Source organism: Diospyros lotus, chromosome 7 (genome assembly GCF_014633365.1).
Source record: "Diospyros lotus cultivar Yz01 chromosome 7, ASM1463336v1, whole genome shotgun sequence".
NCBI classification, from domain to species: Eukaryota; Viridiplantae; Streptophyta; class Magnoliopsida; order Ericales; family Ebenaceae; genus Diospyros; species Diospyros lotus.
In genome coordinates, this window is record NC_068344.1 from 6,300,058 (window position 1) to 6,315,493 (window position 15,436).

A 15,436-nucleotide genomic window follows, 5' to 3' on the forward strand; every position below is an offset into this window, starting at 1 on the left:
TGGCTTTCATGGAAAGCACTGCTAGATGTGTTGGCCATCTAATCTTTTCTCCTAGGTGGTTAAACCTGCTTAAAAGATACCTGCTCTAATACCACTTGATACAAATGTTAGCTTAAGAGAGGGGGTGAATTAAGCTTTTTCACCCTTTTCAAAAATTAAACTTAGATAATTGGAATTGAAATAAGAATGCAATAAGAAAAGAACAAATGTAGTACACTAGATGTAAAGTGGTTAAGCCTCAATGCTTAGTCCACTACCTTGGTTCACAACCAAGGATTTTGCAAGCACATACCAAGTGTATTCTATTACCTTGTAGCTTTTACAAATAGACTCAGCCACAACCACTGCCTTTCAAGGATTAGGCATAACCTATCACACTTGGCTTTTTATACTTGGCTCAACTAAAACTAATACACTACCTTTCAAAGGATAAGACGTAACCTTTTACAAGTTTCACAAATAATGTGAAAGGACTACTCAAGAGAAAAATATGAAATGAAACAGTAAGCACTACATCTTTTCTCTTGATAGAAAGAGTTGCAAGATTTAGAATGAAAAACACTCTAAAGAAAATCTCATAAAAAGATTTGAACAGAATCAACTCATGAGAAGTAGGAAGGATTTTAGGAATGAACGTTGCAGGCTTTCGAAGGTAGCTCTTGAGTTTATAATCATTTCTTCTAACCTATTCAAGCAATTTCATCTCCTATTTATAGATTTCTTGCATTGAATGTTAGCTAACATGGCAAGTGATAATTGGAATATTTCAATTGTCTCACAACTACCACTTTTTGTCTCTATAAGCATTAAACAACATATATAAATTCTTAAAAGAATCCCTATGTTATCTAAAATGCATTAAATGAACTAAAAAGTTGAAACTAAAATGCATTTAATTCATCCAACAACTGTATTTTTCAAAGTCTAACAAAAGTTACTTGATTAATATAGCACCTTACTTGATTGGACTTTTCATGTAATCAATTATATAAAGGGTTTACTCGAGCATGACCAAGTCATTACTCGACTAACACAGAAGCCACAGAGTCTTTGTATTACTCACTCGATTACAAAGTTAAGATTACTCAACTAATTTAAGACTTCACTGGAGTACCAATATTTGTTACTCGATTGCATTTAAATCCAGAGACTTAGCCAAAAACCAATCTATCTTCACTGGACTAATACATATGCTTACTCGATTAATAAAATATATTAGTCGATTGAAAAGTAAGCTTCACTTGAGTAAAATGATGCTTAAATTTATATAGCTTTGAAGATACTTGATTATTCAGACAAGCTCACTTGAGTGATGAAAGATCCTTACTCAATTTCAAAAGAATCTTACTCGATTTAGCTTCAAGATAACATAACTTTGCATAACATACTCGAGTAGGAACTTATGATAGTCAATTGGACCAATTCATATACTCGATTTTTTTTTTAAAGAATACTGAGCAATACTCGATTAATTATATCAAAAAGGCTTTTTCATACTTCATCGATTTTCATAAAAGTTTTCTCACAAGCTTTATAACATACTCGACTATTACAAAAGTATACTCAACTATTTTGAAAATATACTTGAGTATGAAATTTCCAAACTTAAGAGAAAATTAAAATGTTTTGGAAATCATCAATAAACCAAATTTACTCAAATATTTTTTATCACCAAAAAATATGTTCTCAATAAATCAAAATTAAAATTTCTCAACAAATGTCATATCTTCATTCATACTCTCCATCTCACCTTTTATGAATGAGTCCCTAGATTTCCTTGTGGAGGTCATATTCTTAAGAGTTAAGAATAATGTGATGAGGATCTTTAGTTCAGGATTTCTTAAAGGTATTCTCGATCCTTAGATTTATTAGAAGGGGAATATGGTTTATCGATTATGGACTAGCACATGGGTTACTACCATTGTTTAGCATGGGATGCTAATGAGATGGGGTGGTGAGTCACATGCCATATTGCATGAGATGCATATAGTAGACATGTGGGTGTGTGTTGGTAGAACTTCCACTAAATGTGACGCTTGTGATAGATCATGTGGTTTGAAGGATTAATGATCTGTTGCTGGCTCTCAATTGTGTATTTAGTCCTTTGACTAGAGGTAATAAAGTTATTTTGTGCACTAGTGTTAAGGATTTATCGTTGAGCAGAACCATCCAGTGTAAAAGGTAAGGATGCTCTCTATGTGGTCTTTGTGTGGTCTTTGTGCAGTGGTGTATGGAGACAGATGCTCACTTATGGGATCTATTGACCTTTATTAGATGAGGATGAACATCCTATGTGATCTATATTGGTGGTGATTGAAAATCCCCTAGCTAAGGTGAGCGTGATTGGAAAGAGTTTCCAATGTCGGAAGAATTCTTAAATGCTACCTTAATCACACTATACTAGATCTATCATAGTTATTGAGTCTTGTGAGTTTAATCAATCCATTGCTCTCACTCAGTTGGAATGTTATTAAGTGGATGGACTATAGTGCACAGTAATCGAAGAGCCTTAATAGGTTCATCCAGAGTTGAGACTTTATTGCCATTAGGACTGTCTTGACTCTTGGCTAGAGGATACTCGGGATCTTTCAGGGTGTTTTGGGATTTGAAAAGATCCTCTTAGTAAGTTGAAGTGTTCATCTAGTGTCAAGGAGTTGATGTGTCATGATTATTATGTGGTATGAACTTAGAAAGTCACATGCATACTGAGTACGGTATCAGATTAGTGATTCGTTGTTGTTAATGTACGTTCCTCGTCACCAACAGTTAGTGATGTTAGTTGAAGCTAAGAGTTAGCTATATGGATCTATAGATATGGGAGACTACTAAGAGTTAACGGGGCATGTCATTAAGAGTTAATAAGGCCTTGGTTCCATTAAGAGTTAATAAGGCCCTAGTTCCATTAAGAGTTAAGGGAAAGGCTATTAAGAGTTAATAACGAAGCCAAAGTGCAATATGATGAAGCTAGAGCGTTGCTCGCAGAAACCAATTCACTGGTACATGGAGCAAGACCAGTGCTCTCATGTTGTTAACTGGGCTCATGTTGTCGACTGGTGCATGAAGAAGGTTAACCGCTTCAGGTGGTCAATTGGGAGCTTCATGTGATCGACTATTTAGCTTATAAATGCTTAGTCGCTTGGTCGTATTAAGCATTAAATGCTTTGATGCATGTGATGATAAGGGGTATGGGGAGAATTGAAGCATGCACGAGAAGGGATTAGCACGTTGAGAGATTTTTTAGAGGGTTTTAAGGAGGCTTATTGCAGCTACTCCCCTTTTGGCTTGTTCTTCTTCTCTCGTTCTTCCTTTTGCTTTGCTAGCTATTTCTTTACTGCTTCTTCTTCTTCCTTTAGTTGCTACCATTGCATCTTCTTGCTCTGTGCTTAGTTGTTACAACTTCCCTTCTTCTTCTCCCTTTTAGATTTGGTTGTTAGATAGCCATCTTGCATCTAAAAAAGGGACACCAAATAGCTTCGGGTCACCTTCATCGAGAGAGTCCTTGCATGGCTTCGATGGAGGGTTCCGAGGCGTCTCAAGTGTGGACAAATGAGGTCTTCCACAGTTGAGGAGGTGGGTTGGTCACCCGACATTGCAGGTTCATGGGAGTACATCAAATAGCGAGGAGCTATCACATTGGATAACTAGCACCATCTTTCATCCGTAGAGCTATGCTAAAAAACCCCATATGGAATGGTTTTTCTAGTTTTTGAATATGGGTGATGAATACCGAGTCTTGCAAGGATTGTTTTTGCTTCAACTATGCACTATGATGCATTGGTTTTTGGTTTTGAAAAATATTTTAAAACCTTTTAACCTTTGCATTAATCCACCAATGGTTGGTTTTTGGCCTCGGGCCCCCATCATCTTTCAGGTTCATGTGATACAAATATATGTATGAACCAAGAAACCACATTTGGTCTAGTGTATGACTTGGTCCTTTATGGTGTACTTCTAAACCAAAGCAACACTATATTGCATATCTCAAGATAAATTTTGTACTTGCATGATCTCATAACATCAAGTATAATAATATATTGAAAAGTGAACACCTTTTTATGAATAAACATCAATTGTATATGATGAGTAAACAAAGTATCAATTGTAGACAAACATAACAACAATAAAAAAATTGTATTTATCAATTCTCCCTAACTACATATATCAAAAGAAATTAAAATTCTCATATTCTCGTCATATCTATCAAGGGCTTTAGTTAATGTATCAACTAATATATAGTTAATTGTAATGCATTCATACAAAACATCATCATTGTCACCCTATTTCCTTAACTTGTAAAACTTCAACTCTATATAATTTGGCCACCTGAATTCTTTGTATTCTTTGTAAAGAACACTAATGAAATATTATCATAATGAATCTTTATTGGTCTAGAGATAGAATCAACAATCTTTAGTCCTATGATAAACTTTCTTAGCAATTTAGCATGAGCCCCCGTTTCATAGCATGGAATCACTTCAGCTTGCATGGCTGATGAAGCCACTAGAGATTGCTTGAAAACTTTTCCAAGATATTGCAACACTTGCAAACATAAAAATGTAACATGTTGAAGATTTTTTGTCATATGAATATAGTTGGCTAAATCTACATCTACATGGCCTATAATCTCAAGATGACCAACTCTTTTATAGATGAACATGTGATTTCTAATTTTTTTTTAAGTATCTTATCACTTTCTTTGTGTACTCAATGTTTCTTTCCAAGATTACACCAATACTTGCCAAGAACACTTATTGCATATGCAATATTAGGTCTTGTGCATACAAAAACTGCCCACAACACTACTGTAAGGGATTGTCTTCAATTCAATTTTTTCAAAACCAATCTTAGGCTATTATTCCTTACTGAGTTTATTTCCCTTAATAATAGGAGTTACTCCTAGTTTGAAATTTTTCATGTTGAACATGTTCAACACTCATTCAATATATGTAGATTGAAATAGACCCAATAGTTTCTTGTTTTTATCTCTATAGATCTTAATACCTAGAACAAAGTTTGCTTTAACAAGATTTTTCAGGTCAAAATTCTTGAATAACATTTTATTCACATCATGTAGTAACCCCAGATCATTGCTAGCTAACAAAATATCATCATCGTATAAAACTAATAAGATAAGACTATTCCCATTAACCTTAAGATATATGCAAGAATTGATTGTATTTTTCAACAAAGCCAAAAGATGAAGCAACTTCGTGGAATTTCAAATACCATTGTCTTGAAGTCTATTTTAGACTATAAATGGTCTTCTTTGGTTGACAAACCTTATCTTCCTTATCATCTATCTCGAAACCTTCAAGTTGTTGCATGTATACTTTCTCAAAAAGATCTCCATTAAGAAAAGTTGTCTTTACATCCATTTAATGGAACTCTAAGTAATAATGTGATTTCAATGCGTTAATTATTTTGAATGAATCTTTAGAAGATGTAGGAGAAAATGTGTTTGTATAATCAATGCTTTTTCTTTGTGTATACTCTTTAGCAACTAGTCTTGTTTTGAATCTTTCAATGACACATTTAGAATCCCTTTTGGTTTTATAAACCCATTTAAAACCAATTAGTTTAAATCCTTCTAGAAGCTCATCTAACTCCCAAACCCAATCATAAGTCATAAATTGCATTTCTTCTTTCATTGTCTTTTGTCATTTATGTTGATAGTTTTTTCTTTATAAGTAAATGGACCAGTACTCTTCCCCAGTATCATAATCACACTAACCTAAATAAACCACATAATCGCCAAGTATGACAGAACTTCTCTCGCGTTGGGTTGCCTAGGTGGAATTTCTTATACAAGTGAAAGTTTTGCAATGGAAAATAGAACATTTGTAATTGAATTGTCCGCTACTATTATCTATGGGGGTACAGTAACAATTCTTTCATGCATAATGGGAATCATAACTGCATTTTATTTATCTACACCACCTTGTTCATGAATGTTGGTAACTACTAATGTCATGCTCCAAAAACTTGACATTGATTGACTTAACAATTCTTATGCCATTTTTAGGGCAATAGAATCTATAATCTTTAAAGACCTCTAGGTAACCAATGAAAAAGCCAAGTATGGTTCTAAGGTCAAGTTTTCTTTTAGTAGGGTTATAAATTCTAACTTCGGCTAGACATCCCCAAACTCGAAAATAGTTCAAGCTACATTTTTTTCTAATCCAAAGTTAAAAAAGAGTTTTATGAATACCTTTATTGGTATTCAATTCAGAATATACAAGGTTATTTTAAAAGCTTCCTACCAAAGGAATTTGGGAAAATTGGTTCTACTCATCATTATGGTTGTTAAAATCCTGATTCAACTCTTATTATTTTACGATTTTACTTGTCAAGAACCTCTAAACGATTGAATGCCCATATAAAATCAAAATTGTAGTAGAATTGGAGTGAATCTCAATTCAACTCAGTAAAATCGGTAGAATCACGAGTTGGACAACGATTTTTTGATTTCAGCTTTCATGCACATAAAGGTTAGTGATAGAAAAAATTATGTCTCTAACCAGCATAGCATTAATTCTGATTTAAGGGATGCCCTTTGCCTCTACAAACCGTTATCTCTCCCAAACACCTTCGTCACAGTTTTCCATCATTCCCCTTTGTCGCATGGTTGTTCGATGCTCAGTGTCGTTCTCGATTCACAACTTTGATCTCTCAGTCCCACTACTGATTACTGCCAGCTTAGTTGTCATTGATTCACAATCACGAATTGACGTTTTCATGCTCACCTGCTGGATGTCATTATTTTCGTGCAACACGAATCACTTCACAGCTCCGATTGCTCAATGTCACTGTCGATTCAACTTAAAAAGGTATACAGCTTCGTCTATTTTTTCTTTTGTAATTTCTTGGTCTAATTCGGTGATTCCTATTCTCCATAGCTTCATCTGTTTCTTCTTCATCTGCCTTCATTAATTTGATTATTGTTGGTTTCCTTAATTTGAACGTGAAATTTGAAATTGAATGTTTGTGGGAGCTTTTATTATAATTATTGTTTGTAATATAGTAGTTTACCAATGTGTGTTGTTTTTATTTATATTAGGTTATGACTCATATGATTTATGAGAATTTACATTATATGAATTGATATTCAAAATTTTCATTTTGGATGGATGAATGATGATAAATGGACTTAATATTTAGAAATTTTATATTATTTAATATTTTTGAAATTGATAGATCAAGTTATTTTAAAATATGTAGCATGTATTTCATTTATAATAAGGAATAAAGTTGAAATATTAATGTTATTAAGTAATATTAATTCATTTTTTATAAAATTATATCATTATAAACTTATGTTTACATAAATTAAAGAATATTTTTAATTGTCTCTAAAATCTTATAATTTGATTTTATGAACCCTTATTCGATCCCACTTAAAATCTCAATTTTAACAACTTTGCTCATCATACTCTTAATTATATCTTTTAGATTGTAATTTTATCTTCTTTTAGGAGTCTCTGGCATTGTACACTGGGCAAATATACCACAACTTTGCAAGTACTCTACAAATGACCTTTTAAATTGATATTTGCCATAGTACTCACTCCCATAGTCACACTTAAAAACTTTAATTAATTTTCTTTCCACATCAGTTTTATAAATCTTGAATTTTTTAAGTATTTCAAATTTATTATTAACTAAATAAAAAAAATCTATATCTAGAGTGATCATCAATAAATGTTACAAAATATTTTTTATCGCCTATGATAGGTGACAAGAGTCCATTGATATCAGTATGAATTAATTTTAAAATCTCATTACTACATGTTGATCCATACCTTCTGGTTTTAGTTAATTTATCCCTTATGCAATCAAACTAAGTTCTAAAATCAGCAAAATCCAAAACAGGAAGAATTTCATTTTTAATCAATCTTTTAATCCTTTCTTTTGAAATATGATCAAATTTTTTAGGCCATAACATACAAAACTTTTCTTTTATCAAACTTCTTTTGGTCAACCTTTTCAATGACCATAGAAACATTATCAAATGTTAACTTTAATCTATATAGGCGATCAATTAGGGTGCATTGCCCAATCAAATTAGAATTAAAAAACAAGTCAACTTTTCCATTACCGAACTTCATAAAATAACCATTATTGTTAAGTAATGAAACTGAAATTAAATTTCATCTCATGGGCAAAACAAAAGCAGTGTTTTTTAAAACAAGCCTAAAACTAGTTTGAAAATTTAAAATGACAGTTCCTATTAATTCAACTCTAATTTTGATGCCATTTCTCACATAAACATTGACTTTATCTTCATTTGGCTTGTGTTTATTTTCCATCCCTTGTAAGGAAGCAACAACATGAACAGATATACCATTATCAAGCCATCATGAATTTGGTGGAACATCTATCAAAGAGGCTTCAAAACAAATATAAGCAAATGAATTGCCTTTATTTTCATCATGAATTTGGTGGAACACCTACCAAAGAGGATTCAAAACAATCTCAAGTAAATGATTTTTTTTTTATTATCTTTCTTCTCTCTAGTCGCTTTTGATATTTAGCACATTACTTTTTTCTATGTCCATCAACTTTGCACAACCAACATTTAAACTCTTTCTTGATGTTAGAGTCGGGACTCCTAAGATTGTTATTATTTTTGAATTTGTCTTAATTTTTCTTTCTTTTTATTCTTGTCATTAGACCGTCCCTTTTTGTTGTGGTGATTGGATTTTCCACAATAAGCAGCCTTATTTTGGAGTGATTGATGCATCAAATTCACTCTCCATACTCTCTTTCTTCATCCTCTCTCCCTCTTGAACACAAACATAAATAAGTTGGTTAACAATCTGTTGGGAAAAACCTCGCACACAGAGCACTGGTTAGTCCACCTAACAAGCGAAAGCAAGCACAAAGCTATATATATAAACAGCAAAATCAAAAAGGATTAGAACAATACTTCCCTTGGTTGAAGGCTAAGGATTCCAAGGCTCAGTCGTCCAATACCACACAAGGTAACACCAAGGATCGGATTCCAAACTGAAGCTAAACACCCAGCCCAAAACCCCTTTCGGTGAGATACCCGGAAAACCTAACTGATGAACCCACAAAAGGCAAAGCTCACAAAGAACGAAGGCAACACTCGGCTCCTCTCTTCCTGTCTCTCTTGCTCTCTGTTTTTCCCACACTTAAACCCTAGATAACAACGAGTATATATAGCCATCAAACCAGCAAAAAATCCGCCTGAAAGAGGGATAACAAAACCTGGATTATAGGATGGATAATACTCAAAGGATGACGACGAAAACACGGAGCAATCTGAAATCGCCATAACAAATGGATAGGGTTTCGAATCGCAACAGGAAAGGGGATAAGAGAGAATCGGCCGAACGAGCAAAGGGGAGAGAGAGCAGATTAGGTCAACCAACAGCTTATATATGGGCGTCTCACTGAGGCTTTGGGCTGGGCCAAAATATGGCCTGAGCTGCTTGGGCCAGGCTTGGCCCAAACCCCCTCAAATAAGGCCACATAGCTTCTTTTGGGCCATCTCCTTTTTGGGCTGCCATTTGTGTGGATTGGACATTTGGTTTGCTATCAATCCTGGGCCCTAAGGCCTATGATAGATTAGCCCACATCATAGCCTTGGGCTTAGTTAGGGAGAAAAAACCAACATATCTCCACCTTAATCCCTAACTAAGCCAGCAAACAGTAAACATTCACAGCAGATAAAAGCACACAGCAGACTAACAGAAAATGCAAAACAATGCATAGCTCAAACGAATTGTAAAATGCACATAAAGCATGTATCAAACAGATTGAACGAATGCTCAGTTACCTTTGCCAATATTTAAAAGTTCAAGATAGCTTTTAAATTTATTCAAAGTCAAAATTTTGGTGCCCATATCTGAGGGATTATATTCAGACATAATTTTCTCCAGTTCAACCAATTTTTGAGAAATAATGTCACGAATAAAATGCAGTCTAACATCTATATGCTTAGTACGTTCATGAAACACTGGGTTTTTACACAAATGAATAGCAGATTGACTATCAGAATATACTACCACATTGGTCTTTAGAACACCTAGTTCACCTAATAACCCTTTAAACCATAAAGCTTCTTTAATGGCTTCTGTGGCAGCAATATATTCAGATTCAGTAGTGGAAAGAGCAACAATATGCTGGAGTTGAGATTTCCAGCTCACACAAGAGTTACACAGAGTAAACATATAGGAAGATGTGGATTTCCTATTATCTCTATTACAAGCATAATCTGAATCTGTAAACCCCTTTAGATTTATTTCTTCATTTGTGTTTTTGTATACTAAGCCTATATCGAAAGATCCCTTCAGATATCTCAATAACCATTTCACAGCCTCCCAATGCTTAAGACCTGGATTTGACATAAACCTACTAAGGGTGCTAATTGCATGAGCTAGGTCCGGTCTAGTGCATACCATCAAATACATTATAGACCCTATCACATTAGAATATGGAATTTTACTCATGTATGCTTCTTCTTCCTCACTAGCAGGTGATTGGTCTTTAGATAGGGTGAAATGGCTGGCCAAAGGTAATGACACAGGTTTGCATTCATGCATGCCAAATTTTTTCAAAATTTTTAAAATATATGCTGTTTGATGCAAGAATAAACTTGAATCTGACCTATTTCTTTCTATTTCCATACCTAGGATTTTCCTAGCACTCCCTAGGTCTTTCATGTCAAATTCTTTACCTAAAGTCAGTTTAATTTCATTTATCCCTTTTAAATCAGGACCAATCAGGAGCATGTCATCAACATACAGCAATAAAAACACAGAATCAGATTGCTGGAAAAATAAACAGTGATCATGCTCGCTTCTTTTAAAACCAATAGAATGAACAAAGACATCAAAACGTTTGTACCACTGTCTAGGGGACTGTTTTAGACCATACAAGGACTTTTTCAGGTAACACACATGATTAGGATTATTTTTATTTTCAAAACCTCTTGGTTGTGACATAAAAATCTGTTCTTCCAAGTCACCATGTAAAAAAGCCGTTTTTACATCTAATTGTTCGAGTTCCCAATTAAAGTGAGCAACTAATGCTAGCATGACTCGAATGGTGGTGTACTTGACAACGGGTGAGAAGATCTCATTGTAATCTATCCCTTCCTTTTGTGTGAACCCCTTTGCTACTAATCTAGCTTTAAACCTTATTGGCTCATCCCCTTTAGACCCTTCCTTTATCTTATAGACCCACTTACAACCCACTAAGGATTTATCTTTTGGCCTAGGTACTAATTTCCATGTTTGATTTTTATGGAGAGAACTCATCTCTTCTTCCATTGCTTTAATCCATTCTTTTGAATTTTCACTCTTAATAGCCTCTTCATATGTATTTGGCTCCCTATCAACTTGATCACTAACATAATTTAGACTAAAGTCGGTTTCTAACCTCTTAGGGAGTCTATGTGGCCTTCTTTCCCTATCTCTAGTCAATTGATAATCAATTTTAGGACCTTGATCAATTTGAGGTTCCTCTAAAACACTCTCTTCCTCTTCCTCAATGGTTTGTGTGTTATCCTCCACCTCAATTTGAGTAATGGGAATTTGGGTACTAATCTTCTCCACCTCAAACCTAGTGCTCTCTTGCTGATTTTTATCCACTAAATCTGACTCTTCTTTAAGACAAGGCATTTCTTGTTCATTAAAAGTGACATCTCGGGATATAATAATTTTAATTCCTACTTGGTTCCTATCCCACAACCTGTAGCCTTTAACTCCCTCAGGATATCCTAAGAAGACACACTTCCTAGCCCTAGGTTCTAATTTTCCCTCATTTTGATGAATAAATGCAGCACATCCAAAAGTTCTTAAAACTGAATATTCAGCACATTTACCATACCATTTTTCATGAGGAGTGTCACCATTTAACACAATAGAAGGAGTCAAATTTGTCAAATAGCAAGCAGTCATAATAGCCTCACCCCAAAGAGACTTAGGCACTCCAGAACTAAGCATCATACATCTTACTTTATCTAACAAAGTCCTATTCATTCTCTCAGCAATTCCATTTTGTTGAGGAGTATATGGGACTGTTTTATGCCTAGTTATTCCATTTTCAACACACAAATTATCAAAATTGACATTGCAGAATTCAAGGCCATTATCTGTTCTTAGAAATTTTATTTTATTTCCAGTTTGGTTTTCAACTTGTATTTTCCAGTTTTTAAATTTCTGAAAAGTTTCAGTTTTATCTTTTAGCAAGTAAACCCACACTCTTCTAGAACAATCATCAATTATGGAGAGAAAATACTTATTTCCACCAAATGTTGGATTGCTACCCGGGCCCCAAAGGTCTGCATGAACATATTCTAACACTTTGGAGGTTTTGTGACTGCTAGAAGAAAAAGACAGCCTATGGTGTTTTCCTAAGACACAATGGTCACAAAATGGTAGGTCAGACACTTGATCTTTTCCAAAGACACCTTTATCACTTAGATACTTTAGCCCTTTGATACTAACGTGTGCCAACCTATTGTGCCATTTTTGTGTGTAATCTGAGTTAACTGATGCAATAGTGCCACTAGCTACTTCAGCATGTGTTATATAGATACCATTACTTCTTATAGCTTTAAATGCCCTAAGTGCACCCTTATTCATTTTTATCATGTCATTCCCTACTTCTCCTTTAAAACCTACCTTTTCTAGTTCTCCCATTGATAGTAGATTCCTACCCATTTAAGGGATGTATCTAACCCCAATTAAAGTTAGCACATAGCCATTATCAAATTTGACAATTATATTACCAACACCAACCACTTTATATGCAATATTATCACATGTAACAACATTACCATGATCAGATTCATATAAGTGTTCAAACCAGTGTTTATTAGAGGTAACATGAAAAGAGGCACCGGAATCTAAGATCCACTCAGATAAATGGGAATTCACAGACAGGTTAATTTCAGGTTTAGCAAGCATGTATACTTCCCCAGATTCACATTGAGTAGACACCACATTTGCTTCATTACTTTCTTTTTCTTTTTGTCTATTCTTTTCTATGTAGCAATCTTTAATATAGTGTCCAGTTTTACCACATCCATAACACTTTCTGCCTTTTGTTTTTCCTTGAGATTTAGATCTTCCTCTTCCCTTTTTCTTGTAGTTTTTATTTTGTCCCTCACTACCCTTAGTTTGGGACCTACCCCTCACATAGTGAACCTCTCCACTTCTCCTATCATTTCTTTCAGCTTTTATCTCTTTTTCTTTAATTTTAAGAGACTCTACTACAATGTCAGGAGTAAGGGTATCTCTACCATACATAATGGCACTCTTAACATCCTTATACATATCAGGTATAGCATTCAAGAGGATGATAGCTTTGTATTGATCAGATAGGGTTTCACCAGTATTATTGATATCTTGTGCCAATTTGTTAAAAACATCAAGATTATCATCAATATCTTTTGAGGGATCAAGCTTAAAACTAAAAAAGCTCTCAAGTAGGAAGAGTTTGTTAGGGGTGGATTGAGTTAGGTAAAGGGATTCAAGTCTTTTCCATAATTCTTTAGTTGAATCTAATTTTCCTACCTTTCTCAAAACGGAATCTGAAAGATGAAGAATGATAGAAGTATATGCTAGTTCATCCATCTCTTTTTGTTCTTCTGTGATATCAGAAATTACAATTTCTTTTCCTTCCTCAGATGTACTAGGTTTGACAAAACCAGTTAAAGCCTTAGACACCTTTTGTTGAACTAGAATACCTTTCATTTTCTGTTGCCATATAGCAAAATCCCCTTTACCATTAAAAACTCCTAACTCAAAGTGTTGAGAAGACATGATGCACACAGCACACAAGAGACAGATTTTAAAATTAGATGCACAAACTGACACTTAGACAGATTACTGGTAGCTTAACAATCCACAATCAAAAACAGATAATCAGGCAAGAGACCAATCACACAGAATCACACAGAACCCTAGAGATAACAGCAAACAATGGTTACCAACCACAGGGTAACCCCCAAACTAATGGCCACCCCCACACGATGGCCTGCTAGGTACTGAAAACATAAACTAGGGTTTTAGAAGGATCTCACCGAGCGACTGACTTTCAATCCGAAGCTGAAACAGAAATAACCAACCAAGCGTCCTTGGTCTGAGCATACCGTCGAGGAGAGCCGCGCGCCACCACCGGAGGTGCGCTTCAAAGGCCAGAGATCGAGCAGCAGGGCCACGAGCCTTAGTACTGTCGGATCAACGAGAGAGACTCTAGGATCCGAGTACTAGGGTGTCGGTCGCGGTCACCACAGAAGGCTCTGATACCAGTTTGTTGGGAAAAACCTCGCACACAGAGCACTGGTTAGTCCACCTAACAAGCGAAAGCAAGCACAAAGCTATATATATAAACAGCAAAATCAAAAAGGATTAGAACAATACTTCCCTTGGTTGAAGGCTAAGGATTCCAAGGCTCAGTCGTCCAATACCACACAAGGTAACACCAAGGATCGGATTCCAAACTGAAGCTAAACACCCAGCCCAAAACCCCTTTCGGTGAGATACCCAGAAAACCTAACTGATGAACCCACAAAAGGCAAAGCTCACAAAGAACGAAGGCAACACTCGGCTCCTCTCTTCCTGTCTCTCTTGCTCTCTGTTTTTCCCACACTTAAACCCTAGATAACAACGAGTATATATAGCCATCAAACCAGCAAAAAATCCGCCTGAAAGAGGGATAACAAAACCTGGATTATAGGATGGATAATACTCAAAGGATGACGACGAAAACACGGAGCAATCTGAAATCGCCATAACAGATGGATAGGGTTTCGAATCGCAACAGGAAAGGGGATAAGAGAGAATCGGCCGAACGAGCAAAGGGGAGAGAGAGCAGATTAGGTCAACCAACAGCTTATATATGGGCGTCTCACTGAGGCTTTGGGCTGGGCCAAAATATGGCCTGAGCTGCTTGGGCCAGGCTTGGCCCAAACCCCCTCAAATAAGGCCACATAGCTTCTTTTGGGCCATCTCCTTTTTGGGCTGCCATTTGTGTGGATTGGACATTTGGTTTGCTATCAATCCTGGGCCCTAAGGCCTATGATAGATTAGCCCACATCATAGCCTTGGGCTTAGTTAGGGAGAAAAAACCAACACAATCCATGTTTCTTTTTGGACATTACAAATGGTTTTAAGGCCATTAAAACAATACTAAAAAAAATGGGGTTTAAAGATAGTCTTTCTATCTCTAATGTTTTAGAGATGAATTTTGGTCCGTCTCTAACCGGCTCGTCACTAAACAATTAGCAATCGATTGATCCAATGGTTCGATCTCAATAAATCTAAAAATTATTTTTTTGGAAAAAATGATACCTATTTCTGGAAGGGCATTGCCAACCATCGTTCGTTGTAGATTCCAATTATCGGAACCAATAATCAAAATCGCCTTAGTTTGGTAATCAACATATCCAAAAATTAAAACA